The sequence below is a fragment of the Armigeres subalbatus genome, chromosome 1 (assembly GCF_024139115.2).
Source record: "Armigeres subalbatus isolate Guangzhou_Male chromosome 1, GZ_Asu_2, whole genome shotgun sequence".
Lineage (NCBI taxonomy): Eukaryota > Metazoa > Arthropoda > Insecta > Diptera > Culicidae > Armigeres > Armigeres subalbatus.
Genome location: NC_085139.1, coordinates 296,515,297 through 296,541,174, shown reverse-complemented (window position 1 = coordinate 296,541,174; position 25,878 = coordinate 296,515,297). Strand labels below are relative to the sequence as shown.

Genomic DNA, 25,878 nt, shown 5'->3' with positions numbered 1-25,878 from the left:
TTGGTGAACTGTCGCGTTGACAGTCGCCGTCAACGGTGCGTTACGGGTGTGATTCGGGATGGGTGAAGGGATGTGCAGGATAATTTTCGTATTCCAATATTCGATGTTTCAATGTTCAGTTTTATTTTAATTCAATTCCATTACTTTTAAGTTACATAATTTTTAAGAGTAATAATAAGTAGTAGTTTATGTAAATAGTAAGTTTTTATAAATAATTTATTATGTATCGTAAATTTAGGTAAATTTCTAATGTAAACAATTTGGCAGGTTACAGGTAGACGAACCAACTACAAAATCACTTGGTTAGTGTGAGTCGCAACCGAGAATGGAGAGATGTGGCCTGATAGACACAAAATGATAATTAAACTTCAATCATTTAGTATGACTACTGCAACTAGCGCTTTGAATCCACAACAAGTGGGATTACAACATGTTCGGCAGAGTTGTAGAAAAAAACATCGTGCTTAAAATCCATATTGAATGATATCAGCCTCTGAAACGAGTTATTGATCAACTTTAGCTGAATCGAACCTAAATTAGCAATGATTGAAACCATCCTTGGTAAGAGGTGATTTTTAATTTTTGATTCGTTTCTAGTTTCGAAAGCTGCTAGATAATTTATATCATTAATATAAAGACTACCTCATTATTTTTCTTTGACTAGCTGCTATCCAATACTTGGTTTCATGGGCGTAGCCTTGATTTCGATTAGGGGGGGGACAAAATTTTTTAGGTCTTCTGAATCGTACTTTTATAAAAACACATGAATATTAGTTCTTGGTACTTTTTCGTTCTAAGCTCCAAACACTTTGAAACCAAATCCACAACCAACAGTAAAGGCTGAATCACAAGAGCGCGTTGCGCGTCAGCGTTTTGTACTAAAACGTAATGCCAATAAACGTGACGCATTCACGCCCCGATTCTTCAGGAATGCCTCCAGCAATTTCTTCGGCAATGTCTTCAGGAATTCCACCATCAATTTCGCCGGGAATTGACCAAAAATTCCACCATTATTTACTCCAAGAAATCCTCCACGAATTCCTTTATAAGTTCTGCAGGGAATCCTTCAGATAATTCTCTCGTGCTGTTTATCATAAAAAAATCTGAAAAATTGTACCTTGGAATAAACATTCCCTTCCTGTGTAAATTCCATATTTTTTTACGTGAAAGTTTCGAATAATTTCTTGGGAAAATTTCAAAGAATTTCTCCAGGAATTCCACCGAAAATTTATGCAGAAATTATACCGAAATTAAAATCAACAATGGAATTTTTGGAGGAATTGCTAGATTAATTCCTTAAGAAATCCTGGAAGAATTCCGGTGGAAACTTCAAGATTTCCACTGGACATCCTCCAGAAATTTATTCGAAAATTCCTCCGGGAGTTCTTCCGGGAATTCTTCCAGGAGTTCAACCGGCAGATCCTCCAAGAATGCCTCCAGGATTACCTCCGAGAATTATTCCGGTAGTTCTATCGGCAGTTCCTTCGGGGGCTCTCTAAAAATTCTGCCGGGAATTTTCCCAGAATTTCCTCCGGGAATTGTACAGAAATTCCTTCAGAAGCTCCTCAAGAAATTCTCCGGGAGGTCCTCTGATGATGATGATGGTCCTGCTACATACCCCTACAAAGGTTTCAGCTAGACGAGATTTGTCTATAAGATGAATTCTCCAAGATTTTTTTCCGAGAAGTCTTCTGGTAGATTCACTGGCAGTTCCTCCGGGGGTTCATTTAAAAATTCTCCCGGGAGTTTCTTCAGAAATTCCTCCGGATGTTCCACCAGTAGCTCTTCCAGGAAATCATTCAGGCTTTTTTTAGGAAATGGTTTAGGCTTTCTTCAGAAAATTAGCTAGAAATTCCTCCCGAAGTTCATCCGATAGTTTTTCTGGGAGTTCCTCCGGGAGGTCCTCTAGGAATTTTTCTCGGAGTTTCTCCTGAAATTCCTCCAGGAGTTCTTACGGGAGCTCCTCCAGCAGTTCCTACGTGAATTCCTCCGGGAGATCCACCAGCAGTTTTTATGAGCATTTCACCGGGAGTTTCACCGGCAGTTTCTCCGGGTGTTCCTTCGAGAAGTGTTCCAGAGGAATTTCTGTAGGAATTCCCAGAGAAATTATCAGAGGAATTTTCGGAAGAACTGCCGGAGGAACTTCTAGATGAATTTATTGAAGAACTAGAGGAAGAAATTCCGGAGGAAATCCTGGAGGAACTCTCGTAAGAACTTCTGGATGAACTTCCGTAAGAATTCCAGGAGAAACTCCTGGAAGAATTCTTAAATGGCCTCCCGGAGGAGCTTTTTCGCCCAGAGCCCAGAGAAATTTTTCGAGGAACTTCTGAAGGAATTTGTAGATAAATTCCCAAAGAAAGCCTAAATGAATTCCTGAAAGAAAGTCTGAATGAATTTCCGGAGGAACTACTAGTGGAACTCCCGGAGAAATTTGAGGAACAGCCGATGGAATACCCGGAGTTGAATTTCTAAAGGAACTTACGAAATCCCATTTCCTTTGATATTTCTGCCAAATATCCTCAAAGAATTCCCTCGAAAAAATCCCATAGAAATTCCTGAAGGAAGGGAAGTATTTCCGAGGAAATACTTGGACGAATTCCTGGAGAAATTCTTAGAGAAATTTCTAGAGGAATTCTTGAAGGATATTCTGAAATAATTGCGGAAAGAATTCCAGAATGTAATTCTAGAGGATTTCGCTATTGAATTTATAGAGGTATTCCCGGAAAAATTCCTGGAAGTTATCCCGGAGGAATTTAAGGAAGAGTTCCTGGAGGAATGCCCGAAGCAGTTTCTAGAAGAATTTCCGAAGAATTTTTTTATAGATTAGCAGATGAAATTATGGAGCGAAATCGGAGGATTTCCGTCATAAATTACTGAAGAAACTTCTAGCGGAATTTTGGGAGGAAATTCCGTATGTATTCTTGGAGGAACTCTAGAATGCATTCCTGAAGGAAATGCCGGAGATTTTCCTGGAAGAATAGCCGAAGAAATGTCTAGAAATAAAACTTGAAGGGAAGAAAAGAAATCTTCAAGAAACTTCCTCATGAATTTCCTAAAAAAATTAGTTGGGGGTTTCTAGATAAGGAGAAATTACAATTACAGGAGAAGGATTTTCAAACGATTTTCAGAGGAATTTGTGGATAACTTTCCGGAGGAATTTAGAAGTTCCCAGGGGAGCTTCTAGAAGGATTTCTAGGAGAATTCTTGAGCCCGAAATGTTTCGAGTTGTTTTGAACTTTCATATAGTATGGATCCTGGATACCCTTATAAGTTTTTTGGGAATCTTTTGAATTTCAAAAACCTATTTCTGAATATGATTGGATTGTAAAGTGCACATGTTTAAGCGAATTCATTTCAGTACCCGTTCAATCATTCCACCATTTAGGGGGGCGACGGCCCCCCTCTGGCTACGCCCTTCATTGGTTTTCAGTAAATCCTTTTTAAAGAAAGCATATTTTTTTGGATTCCTGATAATCGATCCAATATTCACGGTTAATTAAATCACAAATAATTGTCGAGTAATAATATAATCGAGTCCGACCGATTTAGCAAATATAATATATGTTTTTATCGCATATTAGGAAGTAGGTCATCAAGTAGATTAACTCCAAAGAAGCGCATCAGCTTAGTAATAAAACGTCTGAAAGGCACCATTACGCTGAATCGCATAATAAAGGTACTATTCCCAAAAGCGCAGCAAAAACACGATTTCAGCCACTATGCCTTGGAACTTTGCGCCCATCGTTTCATATTGTCTATCCGGTAGACGACATTTTCTATCAAAGATTGATTTTTCTCGAGATCCCACCAACAATCAATATGAAACTGGTGATTTTTTCGTGGTTCCAGTTTCGCATGATATGAACGGTCTTCGGTACCCAGACATGAAGGCGTCGCTTCAGTACGTAATCTATTGATGGCCCTTAGAACAAAATTTAGCACTGCTGTCATAGCAACATTTTCGGAAGTTTTTCTTCAAACAATAACAAACTTCGAAAACGAAAGCTGGCGGTAGGTAACTATGTCTGAAACTTGATTATGCATATGTACAACATGTGATAGATTTAGTTCGGAAAAGGTATTGGAGGGTAACCGCCCCTTCGGTGGGGTTTGATCCCACGACCCCAGTTCGCATGACAGGTGCTTTCCCTACTAAGCTACGAAGGACCTCCGTCGTCCACCGCAGCTTAGCGGGTACTGATGAAACCAAATTCCCAGCACCAGGTACCAGCCGATCTCTCGCAATACATTTTCAGAACTAACTCTCTCAAATGTATTTTTGTACACATCATGTCAACCAAGTAGGATGAGTATTTAGTATTGTCCGGCTCCTACACACTTGCTTCATCAGCAACGGCGCTCAATGAAGTAGGGTTGTGTGAGGTTGTGCCAGTTTGGTCGTCAGATCCCAACACGACCACACAAGCTGGTACCTGGTGCTGGGAATTTGGTTTCATCAGTACCCGCTAAGCTGCGGTGGACGACGGAGGTCCTTCGTAGCTTAGTAGGGAAAGCACCTGTCATGCGAACTGGGGTCGTGGGATCAAACCCCACCGAAGGGGCGGTTACCCTCCAATACCTTTTCCGAACTAAATCTATCACATGTTGTACATATGCATAATCAAGTTTCAGACATAGTAATTAATTTCCACTCCGGGTGGCTTAATACCCGGCATATAGGCAATTAACTTTGAATGTACTGGTAGGTAACTGTTAGAATGTATATTTAAATGAAGCCCTTGTGATATATTCAAATAAACTTCTTTAGGCATGCAGGGAAGCAGTGCCACATCGGCTGTTGTTTCTCTGAGAAACTGGAAAAAAATTCGCCCGGGAGCAAATACTCGAGGGATAAAAGAAATATCCTTTTAGGACCAAACACTGGTAGGAGTACCTGAATACAAATCTATGAAAGGTACACTATGCTTTTTCCGTTTTTTAAATAAAATATATAAATATATATAAATAAATTTTTGGACATTTTATCATATAGTTCCGGGAGTGATGTCGTGAAGGTTTCTCACAGGCGTTTGTCATCGGGCTTGATTTTCCGTTCCATGCACTCATCACTGGGGTCTACCAGATGCAACAGACTATCCAAGCCTCTAGAATGGGTTGTTCCGGCAGCCAGGCAATGCGCGAATAACTGACGAGATTAAGAAAGACCAACACCGACACTTTTCACATCACGAGAAGTTCGGTCTGAACAGAAAAGCATGATACAAGTTTTCTAAGTCGAAAAATCCCACAATATATGTATGTCGTGTATGTTTCGGAATATTTGGACTTGCAAAGACTTGCGTCATTCTTCTCGACCGTAAGAAGATGTTAAAAGTGTTAATTCAGCAAATGCGAGAATGGACTTTTCCAGTTTTTATATTCCTTTGAATACTGAAAGAATTAATCAATTCATCCTTTCAGATTGTTTCTATTTTGAATTGAATAATCAGAACTATTTGTAGCGATTGTAGCGAAGATATATAAATATGATACATAAATGTTATTAGACATCTCGTTTTCAAAAGTGATAAATGCCAGAAATAAACTTTATTTATTCCGTGTCATAAAGGTTACAGTCCCACACATATTATAATAGGAACACGCAAGGGGACACGGCAGGTATTTCCGTCCGTTGTCGTAGGGGCTAAAACCGACGAAAGAAACGTCCATCTGATAGAACTCCACTATAGCAGAATGTTTCTCCCGAGCTTACTATTTGGTACAGACGAGTTTGGCAAAAAGTGTCTGGTTTTCGAAACTATGATAAAGAGATGAAAATACCTGCCTTAACCCTATACATAATATTGAATCTTTGACATCTCCAAAAATCTTATTGTATCTTTTTTCACCCATCATCATTGATATCGACAAATGGACAGCAAATTAAAGTTATTCTTCATTTGGTGTGATTCCCACTCGTATTTTTGCTCCTATGCAAGTTTCCGACAACAATCAGGACAAGATGCCCAAAGTAAGTTTCCGTTCTAGCAACAGTTCTAGGCCTCTCCGGACAGTGTTCAGCAACACTTCATAAACCGGAACGTTCGCCCGATGGTTTGAAGGAGGTTGCAAAATCGTTGACCAATTCCACCATCTAGCGGCTGCAAATGCTTCAGAATTTCAAAGCCAGGCGCGACCGCATGGCCAAATCTGATGTCGACATCGATTCAGGAATGGATGATGATAGAATAATGGCGGTAGCCCGATTTGAACCGTCATCCAAGCGAATCATCAACTCAAGAGTAATTTTGCAGTTAGTTAATTCTTGGAGTTAGTTAATTAATCAATAAGGGCTCTCACAAGGTGATGATGAAGACAACAAATTTTCCTATCATACTGCGGAGGAGACGGCTCGGCATCAGAGGGTGGATTTGTTGACCTCGAACTATGACGTCCAACGCTAAGACGCAACGGAACTGGCCATTACTAAAGTTAGGTGATTATGAGGGTAAGAATGTATGTGCATTTGCAGACCAATATGACGAGGGTAAAGATAGAAATCTGAAGCGGGAAGATGAAAAATTGTGGAAGATCAAGTGCCGAAATGGATCTCTGCTGCCAAACACAAAGCTATTATCGATGCACGTGTTGATGTACTGGTGTTGGATGCTCGCTGTTTAATAGTAGAATTATATTGGATTGGATTCATCAAATACTTAAACGAGGGACAGGCGACCCATAGAAAGGCCATGACGAGTAAAAATGTTTGCAAACAAAAGTGTAGCACACTAATGATAAGATTTTTCACAGTCGATTGTCCTAGAGTGGTTTATCCGACGGCGGATAATGATGCCGAGGAAGTTCTGGAAGGACATCGGACGTCGGACTTCTGAGCTTTCAGAAGAAATTCTACTAAATTTCCCTGCAGACTAAATTTCCCTGCAGAAAATCCTCATTTCCACGGGAACCTTGACGAGAACACTTTTTTGTATTTCCATGGGAAAAACGATCAAAGACTCGCCCATTAACCTCTGCCTGACCATGCAGTTCCTGAATCCGCAAAACAGTAGGTTTACATTAGCGATGGGCTGACCATACGTACCGTTTTTAACGGGACAGTCCCGTTTTTTAGACCTTTTTGTGATGTCCCGTCGTAATCTAAAAAATCCCCAATTTGTCCCGTTTTTTCATTGATTTTACATTGATCATAGGGACACGGCAGGTATTTCCGTCCATCGTCGTAGGGACTAAAACCAACGAAAGCAACGTACATTTTCTAGAACTCCACTATAGCAGAACGTTTCTCCTGAGCTTACGATTTGGTACGTTTTACAAAGTTTTACAAAAAAGCGTCTCTTTTATTGGTTTTCGAGACTATGACGAACAGACGAAAATACCTGCCGTGTCCCTACATAGAAAGTTTTTTTCGTCCTTATTAGAGAGATTTACAGCCCTCGTCAGGCTCATCTCTCACCAAAGAAAGTGGACGAAACCCATAAAAAAGTTTGAGATGTTGTGTCATTAGTGTTGCTTTTAAAAGAATGCTATATATGCCGTTTTGTATTTTCCATATATCGATTTTACTTAAGGATTTTAACATTTAATGACAGATGCTTCTCCGGGAGATTTTTGACACAATTAATGATTTCTTCTGCTTATTCTGGAGGCATTAAAATTTGGCCAATTTCATCAGTTGATTGAACGGAATTAGTAACTTGGTGAACAAGTATTTCCTTAAAATCAGGTCACGCCTCAACGTCAATAAAATGAAGCGCAGGGACAGACATTCTTATTTTCAGAATAAGTTTATTTTGAGGGGTTAGACAAAAAGGTTTAAATAGGTAAAATTATGTCGTAATTCAAATCATCAAAACTTTGCGTAGAATAATCCGATTTTGATAAAACCAGGACCATCAGAAGCGGACACTCTCCTAGTATACAGTCCCCTTGAAGATCCTGAGATTGGTTCTTGGCCCCCGGAGATGTTCCGGGTTTTCCGAGAGTATGTTCAAGATGCATTTTTTCCATTGCTTGTTATTTTATGCGACGTTTTCTTCCATCATGTTTTATGCTTTCTCCAAAAACTAGAACTGATATGCCGACCAATTGTGGCTGTAGATCAAGAATCCATCAAAACTTCGCAGAGATATAACCATTTCCGTAAAAACGGTTCCGGGAACATAATGAAATGGTAACAGATAGGAATAATGCAAACATGAGTATCTAGCCTTCCAGGAGGGGCCGGTTTTGGCTCCGTCTGGAACTATGCATATATGGGTGTCAAAATTGATGTTTTCCTAGGACGATGCGTATAGGATATTTATTAACCCTTATGCGGCCGACGGGGTACCCGTGTTCCTTTTTCAAATTCAAGTGGTGATATTTCAATGAATTTTTATAGCTGAAAGCTGAAACTCAGTGACATCTAAGAACTCCATAAAATGTAGCATCTGTGAGAAAATCACGTTGATACAGTGAGGAGGGACGTGGGGAGGGGCATCTGATTTTTTTTACCACGTGGATGGCCGACAGGGTACCCGTGTTCCACTAAATTGATATTTTCATAACTTTACCAATTTTCAACCGATTTAGATAATTTTGACAGTTTTGGAAACAGAAACTCATATACTTTTTGCCCATTGTCAAGGTTTACAGCTTTTGTCCATGGTTATACAAGAAATCTTTGAAGTAAGGCTTAAGAGTCTACACACGTAACCGAAGGACTATCAACCAGTTTCAAATATATTACATGCTCATTGCGCTTCTTAGAATAGTCGGTGTTCACAGTATATATTCTGGGTCTCCAAAAACCCCTGGAGTAAGGCCTAAGTCATCCAAAAAATCCCTGGAATAAGATCTTATGGTCTGCTAACGTAACCAAAGGTCTATCGTGTAAATTCAAAAACGGTACATGCTCTTTATGGTGCTTAGCATATAATGCTTTCACAGTATATGTTCCGGGTCATTTGCATTCCAAGTAGTTCTTGTTGCTGTCATTGATTCCAGGTGGTCTACGAACTCCATACAGTCAAGGTCTTCGGATCAATCTCCGTAATGGAGGCAGTTATCGAAGAATAAACAAGTTGTGTGACCCCTTCTTGGTATATGTGTGTATTCCAAGTAGTTCTTGTTGTTGTCGAGGACTTCAGATAGCCTACGAACTCCATAGAGTCAAGGTCTGGGGATCAACCTCGGTAACGGAGGCAGCGTTTGAAGAATAAACAAGTTTTGTGACCCCTTCTTGGTATATGTTTGTATTCCAAGTAGTTCTTGTTGTTGTCGTGGGCTCCATGTAGTCTACGATTTGCATAGATTCAAGGTCGGTGGATCAACCTCCGTAATGGAGGCAGTTATTGAAGAATAAACATGTTGCGTGACCCCTTTTTGGTATATGTTTGTATTTCATGTAGTTCTTGTTGTTGTCGTGAGTTCCAGGTAGTCTACGAACTCCATACAGTCAAGATCTTCGGATCTATCTCCGTAATGGAGGCAGTTATCGAAGAATAAACATGTTGCGTGACCCCTTCTTGGTATATGTGTGTATTCCAAGTAGTTCTTGTTGTTGTCGAGGACTCCAGGTAGTCTACGAACTCCATAGAGTCAAGGTATGGGGTTCGACCTTGGTAACGGAGGCAGTTATTGAAGAATAAACAAGTTGTGTGACGCCTTCATGATATTTGTTTGTTTTCTAAGTAGTTCTTGTTGTCATTGGTTCCAGGTAGTCTACGAACTCCATAGAGTCAAGGTCTGTGGATCAATCTTCGTAATTGAGGGAGTTATTGAAGAATAAACAAGTTTTGTGACCCCTTCTTGGTATATGTTTGTATTCCAAGTAGTTCTTGTTGTCGTGGGCTCCAGGTAGTCTACGAACTCCATAGATTCAAGGTCTGTGGATCAACCTCCGTAATGGAGGCAGTTATTGAATAATAGACAAATTGTGTGACCCCTTCTTGGTATATGTTTGTATTCCATGTAGTTTTTGTTGTTGTCGTGAGTTCCAGGTAGTCTACGAACTCCATGCAGTCAAGATCTTCGGATCAATTGTTTGTATTCCAAGTAGTTTTTGTTGTTGTCGTGGGCTCCAGGTAGTCTACGAACTCCATAGAGCCAAGGTCGGTGGATCAACCTCCGTAATGGATGCAGTTATTGAAGAACAACTGGGAGGGACGGAAGGTAGCGGTTTTCCTCCAATACCTTTTCCGAACTTAATCTATCACATGTTGTGCATATGCATAATCGAGTTTCAGACATAGTAATTAATTTCCACTCCGGGTGGCTCAATACCCGGAACATAGTCAATTAACTTTGAATGTACTAAACTCGAAAGGCGATCTCTCTTTGCTTATGTGGTTGGGTTGGGATCTGACGACCAACTGGCACAATCTCACACAACCCTACTTCATCGAGCGCCGTTCGTGATGAAGCAAGTGTGTAGGAGCCAGATAATACTAAATACTCATCTTACGTGGTTGGCATTGTACAAGAACATATATGAGAGAGTTAGTTCTGAGAATGTATTGCGAGAGTTCGCCTACATGCCCGGTGCTGTGAATTTGATTTCATCAGTACCCGCCAAGCTGCAGAGGACGACGGAGGTCCTTCGTAGCTTAGTAGGGAAAACACCTCTCTAGCGCACTAGTTTCGTGGGCTCAAACGCCACCGAAGTTCTGTAGATCAATCTCCGTAATGGAGGCAGTTATCGAAGAATAAACCAGTTTTGTGACCCCATCTTGGTATATGTTTGTATTCAAGTAGTTCTTGTTGTCGTCGTGAGCTCCAGGTAGTCTATGAAATAGAGCCAAGGTCGATAGATCAACCTCCTTTATGGAGGCAGTTATTTGAAAATAAACAAGTTGTGAGACCCCTTCTAACAAACATACATGTATTTTAAGTAGTTGTTTTCATTGTCGTGGGCTCCGTAATGAAGGCAAGGCAAAATACGTGAATGGAATCCGTATTTTTTGTCGAAGATTATATGTCGAACTTATTAACAGGTACTCATAAATGATTCATAATAAGCTACAGGCAGTGAAAGTTATTTCATGAAAATCTCTATTGTTTGCGGTAGTGATGAGCTTTGTATCTTACTTAAAAATCACTCAAATAAAGAAATAAATAAAAAAAAAATATTGTTTGCGGCAAATTGGGTCGAAAACGTAATAAAATCGGGTTAGGCAAAATCAGGGGTAGACAAAATCTGGGAGTGACAAAATCAGGTCAACCTCATCTGAGTGAATGTACGCAATCCTAGTACAGTAGCCGTTCGATAACTGCAAAATATTTACTTTTCAGTTATCAAATGCCGTTCGATAACTGCAACGCACTCTAGACGTCAAACGGTTGTCAATCGACGTCAGATGTAATAAAGGTGCATCTAAATGTGCAGCGCAATGCAGCTGTCATTGAGTCTGACATCGGTTTGAAGTTTAGCGGTCCGATAACTGTAAAACTGTTGAAACTATCGAATTGCAGTTAAAAAGCATTGCAGTTAAATGGCTTGCAGTTATCGAACGTCTGCTGTAGTTTTTGTTTTTGCCATGGTACTAGGTAGTCTATGAACTCCATATAGGAATGATCTGCAGATCAACCCACGAATGGAAGGCTATTGGTATATGTTTGCATTTCAAGTACTTCAAGTTGTTGTCATTAGCTCTGGGTAGTTATTGAAGAATAAACAAGATGTGAAACCTCATCTTGATATATTAGCATTCCAAGTAGTTATTTTTGTCGTGTTGTTGTTGGTTCCAGGTAGTATACAAACTTCATTATATCACTAATATGAAGTTGTCTATTCTTTGAAAATGCAAATTGTAAATAAATTGGAACGATGCAACTTCACGCCGAGAACGTGAGGGAAAAAAACGGACTAATATCGCAAAGATCATGTACCATATTAAAATTAGATTAAGGACACTCCTCACGGTATCCAAGTTTCAAAGTGCTCGCGTTTTCGGGGGCACACCAATCGATACGTAGGCGGCGCAAGGAGTGACCTTAAAGAACCTCTAGATATTCGTGTAAGCCTAGAAGTCTTACTCCATTAATTTCAAGGATGACCATCAGCATATGCCATGAACGCATTTTATTCATGGACCCCAAAGGCATGTACCAAATTTAAAACAAGGTGATATATCTCTGGTGTGGATCCTAATGCCTTACTCCAGGGTTTTCTTGGATGACCATGAACATTTGAAATGGGTGCATTGTATTCTACGTACCATAAAATGCATGTATATAATAGGCCGAAAGAACTCTGGTTACGCGTGAAGTTCTTGAGGATTGTTCAAGTGTTCTCTTGGATAGCCATGAACATATGTAATGAAAGCGGTATATTCTATGTACCACAGATATCTGGTTACGTGTGAAGATCCTGAGGCCTATTCTAGCATTTGCTTGGAAGACCATAAACATATGCTATGGACGTATTCTATTCTATGTACCACAAAGGGCATGTAACACTTTTGAAAAAATCTGAAAGATCTTTGGTTACGCGTGTAGATCTTAAGGCCTTTTCCAGGGTTTTCTTGGATGACCATGAACATATGCAATGAAAGCGCTCTTTTCTATGTACCACAAAGGGCATGTACCACTTTTGAAACAATCTAAAAGATCTCTGGTTACGCGTGTAGACCTGAAGGCCTTTTCCAGGGTTTTCTTGAATGACCATGAACATATGCAAGCAAGGCGCCAGAGGACTTATCCGAGAGATTTCTTCGATAGCGCAGAACATATGTAGTGATCACATTTAATTTCAAGATGCGCAAAGAGCATGTACCACTTTTGAGACAAGTTCATAGACCCATGGTTACGAGTGTAGACCTTAAGGCCTTACTCCAGAGATTTCTTGGATGACTCGGTACATATACTGTTATCGCATTCTATGCTAAGTACCACAAAGAGCATGTACCGTATTTGAATTTGCATTATAGGCCTTTGGTTACGCGAGTAGATCTTTAGGCTTTACTCCAGAGATTTCTCGGATGACTAAGACCTCATTTCAGGGATTTTGCATTACCGAAGCATATACTGTGAACACCTTCAGTTCTAAGAAGCGTAAAGAGCTTGTAGCATATTTGAAACTGGTTGAATGGCCTTTGGTTACGCGTGTAGACTCTTAAGCCTTACTTCAAAGATTTCTTGTATAACCATGGGCATAAGCTGTAAACCTTGACAATGGCCAAAAAGTATATGAGTTTCTGTTTCCAAAACTGTCAAAATTATCCAAATCGGTTGAAAATTGTTGAAATTATGAGAATATCAATTTAGTGGAACACGGGTACCCTGTCGGCCATCCACGTGTGTTTTTTTTGTTGGCCGCATAAGGGTTAAAGATACATTTTGATGACTGTAAGACTCTCTGGCCAATTTGTAACAGGCTCCGGGTGTTCTGCGAAAGTGACATTTGTCCAGGGTGTATGACCAATCCCGTTCCGTTTTCACGAAAATGGCCATATCTCTGCGTATACCTAACGGATTTTCAATCTGTAGCCAGCATTGGTCAGCATATTAGTTCTAGTTTCTTAGGAAAGGATAAAACATTATGACAGTGAACGTCACATAAAATTACAAGCAGAAGAAAAAAAAGCATTTTAACATACCCTCGGAAAACCCGGAACATCTTCGGTGGCCAAGAGTCATTCTGAGATTTTGCAAAGGGACAGTATATTAGGAGAGTTTCCGCGTCCGATGGTCCCGGTTTCATCAAAATCGAATCATTCTACGCAAAGTTATGCTGATTTGAGCTTCGACAAAATTTTGCCTATCTCAACCTTTTTGACTAACCCCTGTACATTATTCTGTTTTGAATCTTCCGAAGCAGGTACTGTTGTTCAATCATTTGATTCTTTTCGAATCGTTCAAAGTTTTGCTGAATAATTCTGACTATTTCGAAATCATCCACTGTAAAAAACAACGGCATAAAAAAATATTAAATATCAACTGAATAAAATCGAGTTTATGGCAGTTTGAAACCGAGGGAAAATTTGGCCGGCTTAAGGGCTAGATCTAAAGTCCCCACGTAGTTGTGATTTTCACATATCCGGAACTTGTCTGCAAATTTCGCTCCCATGTGTGTGGACGAGATTTATGGGATTCCGTAATGAAAAATTAGAAATTCGGCTCCATTTAAAATACAATCCGGCGGAAATCTCCGAGAGGCCGAGCTATAAACCAGGCTATAAATTGGCCAAGATTTTTTACCTTACCGCGTCGAAATTGCATGAGCACCGCTTTTTTGGGAGCACATGGTGTGGTAATAGATACGAAATATAAATTGACAAATAAAATAATAATTATTTATAGAAGAGATTAGAGCAATTGGAACACAACCCCTTTACAGATGATACTCTATACAAACAAAATGTGATCTAGATCACTATCCTTGATAAGCTTTGGTAGAAATTCTTCCTGACTTTTATCTAGATAAGTTCTCTTTAGACCTGGTGATAGTTGAAGGGCTCTTTGGAGAGTTCTTGTAGAGTCAAAGGAAATAGAGGAAAAGATGAGTCAGTCTTTTGAGGATAGCTAACAGCGACGGACGCGAAATGGAGCACCAGGAGGAACATTCGGCTGCTATGGTTTCGGCTGGTGCATACGTTAGCATGGCCAGCCATGAAGAACGTCTTCTAGTAGAAGATGGCGTCACTTTGTCCATTCAATCCGGTTCTTCGGTCGGCGGTTACGACATTGGCTCAGCCGGTAGCGCAACCGAACCACCGAAAGCGTAAGTATTTCCAATGAGGAATAAGATTAATCTAGAAACTAAAAAACGGAGTGATTGAAAATAATTACCGGCCGGTAGTTGAAGGCCGGAAGAGGTAGAAAAAAAAGAGAAATGGGAAAATGATTGATCGGAAAATAAATGGCCGAAAAAAATAATTGTTGAAAAAAATAAATGATCAAAAATAATTGTTGAAAAAAAAAATAGTTGATTGAAAAAATACATGAAAATGTGAGAATTTGGTTGGTGTAAGCCGTGAGAGTTAAAGAGAAATGAAAAAAATTGAAAGGAAAATAAATGGTCAAAAAAATAATTGTTGGAAAAAATAGTTGATCGAAAAAATAATTGATTAAAAAAATACATGATTCAGCTGAAAACATAAGAAACAAAAAAATTGAAGTCAAGTTTTCTGAAGTATGAAAAAAAATCATAAGAAATGCGGATAATGGTAAATGTAAAAAAAAGTGAGAACGAAACGACAAAGTAAATGAAATAGGTGCACAGAAACAAACATAATTGAATTGCAACCCTTCCAAAGAAAATATATTTATCTAGAAATTTTGCTTGTTTCAGAAAAATTTCAAAAAGAAATTAATTAAAGAGTTGAAGGAGGCGGTGGAGAAGAACAATTTCCTCCGAGAACAAGTGACGAGACTATCCGCTGATCAAAGTGTGAGTAATGGTTCTATCGGCACTACTAGAGAAGAAATGACAGATGCCAGGCAAGGATCCTTGTTTCTTGCAACTATGAATAGTTGGACTCTAGGTACACTCAACGTTCCGGAGTGTGTACCAACTGAAGGCGAAACTGAAATTGATAAGCGAGCATATGAATTTTGGAAAGAGACTTTGATTGCTTCACTGCAACTCGTCAACTCAGCTGATGAGATGGCTAAATTTGGAGTTTTCAAGATAAAAGCGGGAACGAAACTGCGAGAAATTTTCAGCACAACGGTTTCAGCCCCAGGAATGCCTGATGAGAAATCAGAGCCGTTCTCGAATGCTTTGGCACGGCTGGATGATTATTTCGGTTCCAGAGCTTATATCTTGTCCCAACGCGGTAAGCTGATGAACTTGTCTCAGGCATTAAACGAAAGTAGCATAGAGTTCGTCCGACGAGTGGCTACTACAGCCAAGTTATGTAGCTATGGTAGAGAGGAAGAAATGGAGGCCGTTGTTCGCGTAGTAACTAAGGGTGCAAGCGATAGCAGGGTTCGCATACTTGCTCACAGGAATTGGGTGAAGCAAGGAACCATGAAAGATCTGATCGACTTGGTACGAGATCGGGAATTGGAGAAAGCAAATGAAGAGGAGTTCCAAAGAATCCATCGCCGAGACGAACCAGCGGTCATAGCCGCAGTTTCGCAGAATGTTTCGGAGTTTCAAACACAACGACCAACAAACTTCCAAGCCAACTGGAGAGGGAGAGGAGTGCCTCGCGGTTATCGTGGTGTCAGAAGCGCTGCCAGGATTTAACACAGGAGTACTACGTAATCAAAGCGGATCTAGTTGTTGGAGATGTGGTAGTTTCTCCCATCGATCCTTCACTTGCCCAGCAGCTGGTAAAGTGTGTCACACGTGTGGTCGTATGGGCCACATTGCTCGCTTGTGCACATCGTCGAATCAGCAAATCCAACGTAGATCTTGGAAACGACCAGCAGAATCCGAAGAGCAAGGAAGGATCAAACAAATCGCAGCTGTAGATAGCAAAGCTGAGCATCTTGAACCAGTCACCAAGGTACATGAGATTGATGAGGAACCAGAGTAATTCAGTAATAACTCATTTTGATAAATAACTGTTGAATTTCCTGCATTTGAATTTATTTTGTCATTTTATCGTTTCGCAATTTCTGAAATAAATAAAATATTCAATATTAATAAATGAACAAACTGACTTATTTAGAAACGAAATACGCTATTTTATAAAACCTGTAAAAAAAAAAACAATCCATAAATGTAGTTGTATTAACGTCGCAATGAGTTTGATCATATTAAACTGAATTACGTTGCTCCAAGGCAATCAATGGTCGAATATATGGAAACACGAAATAAAATACATAATTTGATTGCTTACAGAAAGTGCGTTTTGAAAGCCAACAAGAAGCTAGTCATGAGATAGATAGCGTACAACCACACTCGTCGATCTTCTCATTTGATGACGCTATTGTGACCGGTCGAGTAGCAGGAGTCGAAGTCCAGTTCGTAATAGATTCAGGTGTGTCATGCATTTCTACACTTTACAAAAAAAATGTTTGACCTCTTTTCTGTTATTTATCCAGGCGCTCAGGTGAACACTATAACGAAAAAGTCGTTTGATCAAATTATGACCGACCAACAAGCTGCTTCTAATATTATAGCCCTAGCATACACCACTGACAAGCCTTTGAAAGCTGCTTCTAATATTATAGCCCTAGCATACACCACTGACAAGCCTTTGAAAGCATACGCCTCGGTCAATTATATAAAAGTATTGGCCACATTTTCAGCCGAACTTTTTATTTCGGAAGAGCGACCAATCACCATTGAGAAATTCTACGTTGTCGATGAAAAGCGAGCACTACTTGGGTTTAATACAGCGATCAGGTACAGTGTGCTTGACATTGGGTTGAAAGTACCAATACAGTGTAATCAATTGATGCAAACCCAGTGTAACTCGGAAGCCGCTAGAGTCGAGCGAACGGTTCAATGCAAGGAATTCCCGAAGTTCAATGTTCCTCCGGTAACGTTAAGATATGACCCAAGTATTCCACCATCGAGGAACGTGTATACCAACATTCCAATGGCATTCAAGGAGTTGACTAAACAGAAGCTAAATGATCTGTTAACATCGGGGATAATAGAGGAAGTGACTACAGAGATGGACAGATCATTCTGTTCATCCTTGCTCGTAGTCCCCAAAGGCAAGGACGATGTTCGACTTGTGATTGATTTAAGGGTCCAAATCAAAGCATCCATAGAACCCTTTTAAGATGCCTACATTTGAATCCATTCTAATGGAACTCCACGGTGCGAAATGGTTTTCAACCATTGATTTGAGAAGTGCCTTTTCCACATAGAGTTGGATGAAAATTCCGTCACCTGACGAATTTCTTTTCGGGGATGGACTCTACCGATATAAAAGACTTCCTTTCGGACTATGTAATGCCCTGACATTTTTCAGGAGGTATTGCAAACTATTGTTCTTGCCGACTGTGAAGGGAAAGTGAATTATTTGGATGACATAATGGTTTTGGAAAAACGAAGGACGAACACGATAGGAACTTGGCGAAAGTGTTGGCTTGTTTGAAGAACCATAATGTATGCATCAACGAAGAAAAATCCATGTTTGGACAGCAGGAAGTATCGTTTCTAGGATTCGTGGTATCGTCCGATGGTTGGAAACTAGAGGAAGGGAAGATCACCGCACTTCAGAACTTCAGGAGCCCAGAGACTCTTGCTGAAGTGAAAAGCTTCTTGGGGCTCATTAACTTCATCGAGAAATTCATTCCCAACAGAGCTCAAAGGACGTGGAAGTTGCGACAATTGGCCAAGTCCGAAAGCTTCTATTGGAATGCCGAATTGGAGGAAGAATTCTTGTTCTTGAAAAACGATGCATGGAAAACTGTTACTACCTTAGGCTACTACAGCAGGCTTGATAAAACGGAGCTTTATGTGGACGCCTCTCCGTACGGTCTGGGAGCTGTCCTAGTTCAGCTGGATAAGGAAAGCAATCCTCGAGTTATAGCTTGTGCCTCAAAGGCCCTTACTCTTCCTGAACAGAAATACCCCCAGACACAGAAAGAAGCGTTGGCTATGGTCTGGGGTGTGGAAAAATTTTCGATGTACTTAATGAGTACATCCTTCACTATCTGGACTGATTCGGAGGCCAACGAATTTATTTTCAATGGTTCTCATCGTATTGGTCGCAGAGCAGTCACCAGGGCGGAGTCTTGGGCTTTAAGATTGCAGCCATATAGCTTTACGGTGAAAAGGATACCAGGAAATTCAAACCTTGCAGATTCTCTCTCCCGTCTGGTCAAGCAGAATGTGCCAGATAGATCCTTCGATGATGATGCAGATGACAAACATTTGCTGTACTACCTCGATTGCGGAGCAATGGAGATTTCATGGAATGAAATAGAAGCGCTTTCCGAAAATGATGAAGAGATTTGCAAAGTCAAAACAGCTATGGATACTGGAGAGTGGATAAACGAGTTGAAGATGTACCAGCTTCAAGCGAAGGAGCTTAGAATCATCGGAAGTATAATATTCAAAAATGACAGAATCGTTCTTCCTATAACACTGCGCCGGAAGGCAATAGTTTCCGCCCACCAGGGGCATATGGGAGTATCGTCGACAAAACGCATAATGCGTGAATATTTCTGGTGGCCAGGAATGAGCACCGAAATAGAGCTGTATGTGAAAGCTTGCGAAACGTGTCTTCTACTGTCAAAAAGAAACCCTCCGGTTCCTTTGATTAGTAGAGAACTTCCGCGCAACCCATGGGAAGTTCTGCAAATCGATTTTTACACCGACAAGGAGTTTGGTTACGGCGAGTTCCTAGTTATTGTGGACATTTACTCCAGGTATCTACATGTCATTGAGATGAAGTCGATAAATGCAGAAGCTACTGTTCAAGCCTTAAACAAAGTTTTCATGATTTGGGGGTATCCGTTGGTCATTCAGAGTGACAATGGGCCCCCATTTCAAAGTGACAATTTCATTAAGATATGGGAGAATAGAGGAATCAAGATTCAAAAATCAATCCCATTGAGCCCTCAGTCCAACGGGGCAATCGAACGTCAAAATCAAGGGATCAAGAAGGTTTTGGCGGCGTCTAAGTTGGATAAAACGGATTGGAGAAAGGAACTTGAAAAATACGTTCACTCCCATAATAAAGTGCGGCCCCTTTCACGTTTTGGTGTAACGCCATTCGAACTATTAGTAGGATGGAAACATCGTGGCACATTCCCATGTCTATGGGAAAATAATTCGTCTTCCCGACTTGACCGTGAAGACATAAGAGAAAGAGATGTTTTGGCAAAACATGAGAGCAAAATGTATGCCGATGCTAGACGTGGTGCTAAGACATCCGATTTACAGGTTGGAGATAGAATCGTTTTAGCACAATCAAAACGACTTAAATCAGATCCTAACTTTGGTCCGGGAAGGTATACTATTCTTGCTAGAGATGGTGCAAAAATAGTTGTTCGGAGTGACCAAGGCGTAGTATATTCCCGCAACATTGGAGATGCGAAACGAGTTGTGGAAACTGCTGAACCTATCTCGGCGAATCCAGAGCATACTGACGACATTGCAGCTGAGTGTATTGCACCAGATAATAATCCATCTAACAGTGAAGCTGGGAATACAAAGGATATTAAATTAGATTCCGACAATCAGGTAGCTGATGAAGCGCTTCGACTGAGACGAAACACAAAAATGCCGAGTAAGTACAAGGACATGGTGCTGTATAATGTTTACGATTAACAAATGATTAATTCAAGTTTCACACTAAAATGGTCAAATAAAATGTCATAATACTGGTGATATTGTGGTCTTATTATTACTAACCGAAACGGCGATTTACCTACTTGTACCAGACATGAGTTGAATAAAATGATGTTCCACCGAAAGCCTATTTTAAAGTGCATTTTAAACAACTACGTGATGACTGATGAATGTAAACGAAGTAAAGCAGGTAAGCTACTGATAGCCAGTTGAACCGTGAATGTCTGATGGAATGGAGATGTCGTTTACCTTGTTCTTACATATTCCACACTGTTTTTTTCGGTACGATGTTCACGTATTCCCATATTTTTCATACAGTTTTTCACGATTATTTTAAAACCGTCCCGGATGGAAAAGTCGTGCTAAAAAAAAAAAAAAACAAAAAGGGGAAAATCGTGACGTTGACCTGATTTTGACAGCGTGTGAAACGATGTGAAACGTTTGAGAGCATTCGCAAAAAGGCCTATTGGGAAAACAAATAATACACGGAAACGAATCTATAAATACACAGTGATTGATTTTTACTCACTTAAATACAATGATAACGCATAGTCACGCAAAGAACATTGCAGTCGAAACCTTGGTCGAAAGTACCATTCCGAATGGTAAAATTTACTGAAATTTCATTGTAGTATTAAAAACAGAGAAGTCTACAAAATAGTAGCTTTACCACGGATTTTTTTTCCTGTGTGTGCACACATTTTTTATTTTTCATATAGTCTCAACATGCATGTTTCTGAAGTAAACTCAAAAGCAGTATATGCTTGTAACGATTTGTTGAACAGGTTTTTACAATTTGTAATACTACATGATTTTCTTGCGCAGCATTTTCGTTAATGATGTTGTTATATAAAACACTCCACAATGATGTAGCAAGCACATGTTATCAAGTGCTACATGCTATCTGTGATGTTATCAATTTTATTTAATTTGTCTCACCCAAAACTGATCAATTTGGTGATATATTTTTTTACGTACACATTTTTTTCTAAACAAAAAAACAAACCAATTATTCAAAATACTTATATAGATGAATCATGTTATTTCCGAATATTTAGGTCTCGAGGAAATTTTTACCCAGAGTAGAGGAGAGGGGGATTGTGGTAATAGATACGAAATATAAATTGACAAATAAAATAATAATTATTTATAGAAGAGATTAGAGCAATTGGAACACAACCCCTTTACAGATGATACTCTATACAAACAAAATGTGATCTAGATCACTATCCTTGATAAGCTTTGGTAGAAATTCTTCCTGACTTTTATCTAGATAAGTTCTCTTTAGACCTGGTGATAGTTGAAGGGCTCTTTGGAGAGTTCTTGTAGAGTCAAAGGAAATAGAGGAAAAGATGAGTCAGTCTTTTGAGGATAGCTAACAGCGACGGACGCGAAATGGAGCACCAAGAGGAACATTCGGCTGCTATGGTTTCGGCTGGTGCATACGTTAGCATGGCCAGCCATGAAGAACGTCTTCTAGTAGAAGATGGCGTCACTTTGTCCATTCAATCCGGTTCTTCGGTCGGCGGTTACGACACATGGGAACAAAATCAATTGACAAGATTCCCGAAGTGTGAGGCTACTTTTAGCGTCATTGAAAATCAATTTCGATCAAAAAGGACTGTGAATTGATTAGATTGGTACTTTGACTATTGTTTGTTATTTTCAAATGTTCAGAATTGGAAAAGTTTTCGATATTGGTCCATAACAATACCATAATGCATGCAAAAAAAATCCCATTTTTTATACTGAAAGATGCGTGATTTTCTATTCCTTCGTGTTTTTGTCTGCTTTCCATTGAAGAGTGAAATATTTTTAGTTTAGTATTTTTCCACAACTAACTTAATACAATAGAAAGTTATAGTGGTGAATGATTCACTCTAAAATATTTCTAAATTCTTACAAGGAAATGAAAATTGGTACGGGAGGTCCACGCTTTCTTCTTATCCCCTCGATTCCAAGCTATTAAGTGACTTATGGTATTATGGTATTCCTGAATTCACTCAATATCTAGGAGTCATCTCTGCGGTACATACTACGTAGTTGGCCTGGTCATATGAAAAGAAAAATGACGGAATTCAGAAACCGTTATTTTCCAGGATGCGTTCAAGTAATGGCTACGAAAATTAAGCCCATACATTTTGAAATTTCCCCAGCTCTCGAATTTTTTGACATGTCCCGTTTTGCAAGCGCGTTTGTCCCGTTTTTTCACCGAAATGATCTGGTCAGCCTAATTAGCGATGATCTGGAAAACAAATAAAATATTTTAGTTTAGGAAAACCTAAAGAATCTTATTCCTTGAACATCCGCAAACCATTGGAAAATAATAAATAAACAGTCAGGTTGATAACCTTGACAACAGTATGAAATTAGAACAATGAAAATTTATGTTGATGCGTTGCCTCATTTTACTGGGTACCGAAATATTAGTACATGGAACCATAAAATGAGTACTAATTTGCTCTAAATCCAACATCTTGATAATTATATCTATGATCCCACCCTCGAAAGCAGTGCGCTAGATTCACATAAAAATGCGCTAAACAACGCATTCTTTAGTTTAACAGATGAAACTTCGCTGCCGTAATCTGAAAAAGTGACTGTAGAGTTATGAATAAGGTTGTAAGACTGCTGACTACATCCCTGAGGCAAGGATGTTATCGATCATTTAGTAATCTGCCTTCGATCATTTAGTAGTTCGTCAATAACTCATTCCAGAGACTAAATTTCCAAATATTTTGTATGGTGGACTTCTAGTGCGAAGGTTTATCTACAACTCTGCCTAACAGTTCGTTGTTTGAATTTCGCTAATAACGGAGCTATAGCGCTAGTAGCAGTAACTTAGACTAAATGATTGCATATTTTGTTATCATTTAGTATAAGTATAAAAACTAGCACCGTAACTCCTTTAATAGTGGAATTCGAACATCGACCTGTTAAGGAGAGTTGTAGAAAAACCTTCGGACTAAAAGCCCACCATACAATACATTTTGAAATTAGGCCTCTGGAATGAGTTATTGACAAATTACTAAATGATTGAACGCAGATTACTAAATGATCGATAACATCCTTGCCCTGAGGAATAAGTATGAGTATTGGTGTCGTATAGGGGTTAACGGGTTTTAATATAATGAGAGGCGGGCAGTCGTTGAAGAATACTTGAGAAGTGAGGTTGCAACTAAGTGCTTGAGACGGTAACGCGACAGTGACGTATACGCCATTTTCCAAAAATGGTGTTAACGAGTACTACTCATCGACCTCTTTAACAGAAATATGGAAAACATGCATGTTGTAACATGGATGTTACGTCACCTTTCCAGATTACGGCAGTTCGGAAAAAAGTTCGGTTCGGAAGTCCGGAAGGAAGTTCGGTTCCGAATTCTAATTTGGTGCTACGCCGACAATATAGCAACGTATGTGATAACACCTCCCGTCCACCCATTTCTCAGCACATAGGTATTTCCAACGACGTATTTTTCTTTCTGGCGTTTTTCACAAATTTATGACACCTTTGTCTCGGTGCGATTCATTTCCAATTTATTCGTGCCTTCGGGCTGCTTTCGGGTGTGATTTGCGGCCGCTGTTTGTTGGGCGTGGGACCCGGCCGGCTGGTCTGATGAATAATTCAAAGTCACGGGAAAGCATTTCCAACCGTTTAAAAGTTCAACAAGAGATCCGTCGGGAAAGTTTATATCTTTGAGTGGAGATTTGAATGGGTAATGAGTATGAAAGAGTTCAATCCAGGCTTAGCACGGATAAGTCTCTACCGTCAAAACAAATTTTCACTTTATCATATTTTGCTAGACTAGGATTAGTTGTAGACTTTCTCATAGACTAAAAAAAGAAAACTTTCCAAAAGTGTAATGGAAAAATCATGGAGGTTAATGATTGTCAACGTTTTCTTCGGATTTTACCGCCTTTGACTTCAATTAGAAATTAGCATCCATTAATTACCATTTTTAAGAAGGATGATCCCTCGTTTTAAACTTCTTTTTTACCTGCCAATGAGAGGATCCAAAATGTGAAGTACTAAAAGAGGTGGGTTGCCAACAGAGCTGTTGTATGAATTGGAATTAAATTTTAACCGTTTCTTACGGAACTATAACAACATTTTTCTTTCACTTTTATTTTCGAAACATTGGCGGTCACATTATCTAATTTTTCATATTTATTACATATGGTGCGAACTTAAGTAAACTCGAGTAAGGTCAATACGAGTCCAATGTAGGATGATGATAATCATGGAATATATTTCGATTTTCAAGGCTATACAACTAATAACGAAGCACAATTTCAATAATGCTCCCATTCTAACTTAATTTCATTTTTATTCCTTTCAATCGAGCCTAACAAGCCATCGCACATTGTCTTTCCGTTTCCTGACATTCTCATGAAATATTTAGTGGAAAATCTCATTTTTTGTCGGTGGCACTAACGACATAAAAGCGGAAATCATTCCGCTCATGGCCATAATCGCGCTGTGTCCGTTACTGGGCGGCTGTCTCTCCCCGCCGACCGATAGCCACCAACGGTAATAAATTGCGCCGGTCATAATTCACCGATTTAGAGAGCAACAACCGCCTCTCGTCTGCGATGCGAGTCTCTATTTACGCAAGGTTGGGTCCTTTCCACGCGTGCCAAATATCCGATGCCAGCGACGACGACAATGTCCTCTGGCTCGGAGGCACTTGCTCACAAACTCGAAATGATGATGAAACGAGGGAGGTTGGATTACCTTCGAGATTTATAGAGCGGGTGGGAATGCACACGTGGGTTGAGCGTTTTGGTTTGTCTTCACAACTCACACAGGAAAAAAGAAAATAGGAAACTCAAACACGATCCAACAAATGTCAAGGAAACATTTCACTGAAGCCTCTCCGAAGCAATCCGAAACGCTAAGTAATTCTTACGCCAACAGCATTTCACGCGCACACACAGAAGTTAGCTCCGGATCGATGTAAATCCGGATCCCGGAAAGCCCGGTGTGTTGTGTTGGCCATGTGTGATGCACATCACGTGGCACAGTCGTCTATTTACACACATCCCATCTTATGCGATGAGATTATCCCGAACAGTTATTTTCATCATCATAAACATGCCTTCCCGACGCGTTGCTGGAGTTCTCTCGGATTTGACATGCATTGTAACCAGGGAGGACGTGCTCAGCCGATCCGTGCGGACTCAATGTTATGCTTTTTAGGGAGTGGATGACGTTTGATGTGAATAACAAAATGCATTAACATCTTCTTTACGATTGTTGAACGAGACTTTGTGTCTTGCTGAAAAAAAAATTAATTCCAACGAAAAACTTTCACCTTAAGAATCACTATAAAAAAGGACATTACCCCATAGTCGGGATTACGTAGAATAAAGATGCAGATTGCATATTTATTCCACGTAATCTCGACCGGGATAACATCCTTCTTGGAAGCTTTCAGTTTTTCAGGAGCTTCTTATCTTTATTCAGCATTGATGATTCCACAACTCAACTGTCTGCTGTTTCGGTGGAAAAAGTCATCTTTCAATGGGCAACTTGTTGAAGCATGTTATTTTTCTGACAGCATTTTTTTCTTGATGATTTAGTAGAATTTTTAATTTAGCTGGTGCAACGCCACAGAGTTTTCCCCGATGCAGATTTCGGATATCACCCTCACCGGATATATAGCTGTAGAATTGTGCAGAATGTTGAAAGTTTGAATTAAAGCGATTGGTTTCGTGGAAACTAGGAA

The 25,878-nt window shown here is 39.7% G+C and overlaps 1 protein-coding gene across 1 annotated transcript in view; it reads left to right on the top strand.

Moving 5' to 3' along the window:
- Nucleotides 1-25,878, top strand: part of LOC134207482 (uncharacterized) — a 288,199-nt gene that overhangs the window by 82,780 nt on the left and 179,541 nt on the right. The gene's annotated exons all lie outside the window — the stretch shown is intronic.